The following is a 3,626-nucleotide window of genomic DNA, read 5'->3' on the forward strand; positions in this document are numbered from 1 at the left end:
ATATTTGTTGAACATCTCATCTGCATTTGTGATATGACACATGATCCCTGCTATTGACTGTCGTACACTCTCATGGAGGAGGCATAAATAATTCTCAGTCAGTGCCATTAGATCTACAAAAAGGGGTCACAGGGTGCTGTGGGAACACCAAGGAGAGGGCTTCAACCCACCCCAGGATGGTACTGAACTGACTTTCAAGGCATTAGTTGGTTAGATTTGGCCAATAGCAGATGGAGGGAGGGGAATGTTCTGACAAAGGGCAGAGTGTGGGCTAGGGCACAGAGGCAGAGAACCAGGGCATCTTTCAGGAACTACAGAAGTTCATTATAAGTGGCCCAGAGGGGTTGGGTGTCATATTAGTGGGAGAGGTCATGAGTAGGGCCAGATCATGGAAAGAGCAGGGCCCTATCCTATGAAATTGTTAGCCAGTTAAACAAGGCATTTACAATGTCTGATTTGTTAGAAAGATCACTAGAGCTGCTTGTTTGGCAGTTACCTTGGAGGGTGGAAGTCTGAAGGAGGGAGAGCAGTTCGCAGTGTGGGGGCATTCCAGGGTGTCTCCTGGTCTGGGGAATCCTTTACAGTAGATTGATGTACCACCTGGAGTAATTGCAGAGCCCAGGAAGTGAAAATATGTCCTACAGCATCAAAATCTTTTTGTGGAACTTTACTTCTAAGAGCAAGTATCCTGGCCAAACAGGTGACCTCAGTGAACATCAGCACCAAGGTTTTCAGGGGCTGAGTTGTTGCAAAAGCTAACGTCAGTTTAGAAAGAGCAGTTTTAAAAATGTGTGGCCTCTCTTTGCTAATCTACTAAATGTCTCAGGACGTCCATAGGGAACTCAACAGGTTAGAAACCCAGAGGCCCAGAGACAACTGATTACACCAAGCCAGATGGGGATATGCAAAGCTTGGTTTTCCCAGGGTGTCCACCTCTATAATTAGTGGCCCTTTTTGCTAAAGCAATTACCCACTTCACTGCTCCAATGAGAACTCAGACCACTGTCAGCTCCTGGGGTGCAGAAGTAATTTCCTTCCCTCTGCAAATTGTGGGCATGCTTGTGCTTTGTTCAAATTATCTCTACTTGCTGCAGGCCTACTGTGTGTCTGGGCACTCCACTGTGTGCCACTTTAGCTCAGTGAATTCTCATAGGAAGCCCCCGACGTAGTAGTGTCATCCTCCTTTTACAAATGAGCAAGCAGATTACTCAGGTTGAATCTCAAGTGGTCAGAGATCGTGATTTGTGGAACCAGCATCTGAATGTTGTGTGTGAGGCTCTGGTGTCACTGCTGGGTCATGAGGCCTCCTGCACGTCAGTGTGCTTGCTGGGAGATGCAGAAACACACCAGAGTTAAGAGGCTGGGTTTTTGAGTCAGATTTTCCTGTACTGAATTCTGGCTTTGCCATGTGCTGGTTGTGGAATTTGCCCAAGGGCTCATAGGTTGAAGCTTACATGAAATGAAAGGATGCAGGTAAAGTACTTATCACAGGGGGTCTAGCCAAAACGGATGATCAATACATCCTACCTCCTGATTTGAGCATCACATATTGCACATAGGTGTTGATATGCAACTCTGTTTCCCACAGACATGTACCATCAATTATGTTTCAAAAAAAAAAAAATACAGTTTACCATTATTAATAAGAATGGCTAGGAGACGCCCTGCCTTGAATTTTTTCCCCAATGGTCATAACATTTTAGGTGAGTGTACCAAGATCATAGATTTAGAAAGAAAGCATTTGCCATGTGCCAGATGCTGTTCCAGCTTATTAATTAATTTTATCCTCAACTAGAAAGTGTCTGGGTTAAGATTCCTTCTCAGGCAGTTGGTTTGGAAGCCAGCGCTCTTTTCTCCCCATACTATGCTACCTGTCCTTGCTTTTGTGTTTGTGGGCAAGTCTGAGACAAACCCCCCCCCCAAAAAACAAACAAACAAAAAATACCTTAGTGATCAGAAACCTTACCTGGACAGAGAAAACTTGTGTCTCACTAATCTGAAGTTAGCTCTGAAAGTGCTGGCCTTTTAAGGGATTGCTTTCCACATAAGATTTCAAATGACCCACATTTGTTCTGAACGATTAACTTTGCAAAGCATGGATAATACAGATTTTTTTGGTAGTAATATAAACAAAAGCAAGATGTTAATTAGTTACTTTTAAGAGCTGTTGTCTTTTAATGGCTTAAAAAAACCCTACTCATTGCATTATTCTATTACTGCGAATTCAAGTATTTCTAAAGAGAAACATTGAAAGGGAATGGTTTTATTGAGTGTCTAGATTTATATAAACTCACCCCTGAGCTGGCTGTTTAATGTCCTTATGTCATGTAACCCTCATAGTAAGTTCATGGCAGTTACTATTATCCCCGCAGGTAAGGACAAGAAGGCTCCGAGATATTATGCAGCCTGACCAGTTCACACAGCCAGAAATGGGGAAACAGAGCCAGAATTCCATGACCGGTGGTGTTCTTTCGACTTACCCTGTTCTCAAGTGAGCAGGCGTAGGGCCTTTGAGATTGAAACTAGTGAGTGCTTGTAGCCTGGATACGAATTTTGCAGCCCTTTCAGATGTGACACTGAATCCATGGCCACCTGTAGACCAAGAGACACCAAGAAAGTGTGCCTAAAGGATAGAACCATTCCTGAAGAATTGAAGCTGGGGGTTATTTGAGGTCAGAGCAGGCAGGATGATGGAGCATTCAGGTAAGTAGGGGACAGGAATGTACCTGAGGACAAAGGGGCAGGGGGACACAACATTCTAGAACATTAACGGAATAAAGACGCCAAACGTTAGAGTGTTGAAATTTGAAAGTGGTTCTGAATTATTAACTGACTCAAGTGGGTGTCTTATANGAATTGAAGCTGGGGGTTATTTGAGGTCAGAGCAGGCAGGATGATGGAGCATTCGGGTAAGTAGGGGACAGGAATGTACCTGAGGACAAAGGGGCAGGGGGACACAACATTCTAGAACATTAACGGAATAAAGACGCCAAACGTTAGAGTGTTGAAATTTGAAAGTGGTTCTGAATTATTAACTGACTCAAGTGGGTGTCTTATATATTCTCTGCCAGGGTGGGACCATTCTCAGGGCTGAATAGGCCTGAGTCTGTAAGCACGAGTCGGGAAATAGCTCGATTTGCTTAGGAGACCAGGGGAAATGGACAGGGAAGGTGGCTTCTGACCTAGGGATGTGGGATGGAAAAGATAAGGGTCACAGAGTAAACCCAAGATATAGCAAAAAATATTTTTAAGTGAAAGAATGAAATGACTCTTGTGGAGAAGGTTTTGTTATTGCTATTGTTGTTTTTACTGTGAATGTACTTTAGTCATTTCTGTTTACAACTAAAACTCGGGGAATTCAAAATGAACATCCTTGCCCGTGAGCTTCGTATAGACACCGGAGAACGTCTCAACCTGTTGTCTACGTGGTTCTGCTGCCTTTGTTCGTGTGCACCGTTATGAGACGGCTGCCATCCAGTTTCACAGGATTCTCTTGCCAGTAATTTCACTTGGGAAGACCCAGTCCTCAAAGATCACATCTGCACTGCTGTCTGCACGCGGCTCCTTGGACGCTTATGCTTGTTTTTTGCATGGCTTTTTCCAGTTGGCAGGCACAATTCTCTTCT

At 44.0% G+C, this 3,626-nt stretch overlaps 1 pseudogene; it reads right to left on the reverse strand.

Moving 5' to 3' along the window:
* Positions 1 to 3,342: 3,342 nt before the first annotated feature.
* The window catches only part of LOC103588937, a 2,487-nt pseudogene continuing 2,203 nt past the window's right edge, over positions 3,343 to 3,626 (reverse strand).

The sequence above is a fragment of the Galeopterus variegatus genome, unplaced genomic scaffold (genome assembly GCF_000696425.1).
Source record: "Galeopterus variegatus unplaced genomic scaffold, G_variegatus-3.0.2 Scaffold629, whole genome shotgun sequence".
NCBI classification, from domain to species: domain Eukaryota; kingdom Metazoa; phylum Chordata; class Mammalia; order Dermoptera; family Cynocephalidae; genus Galeopterus; species Galeopterus variegatus.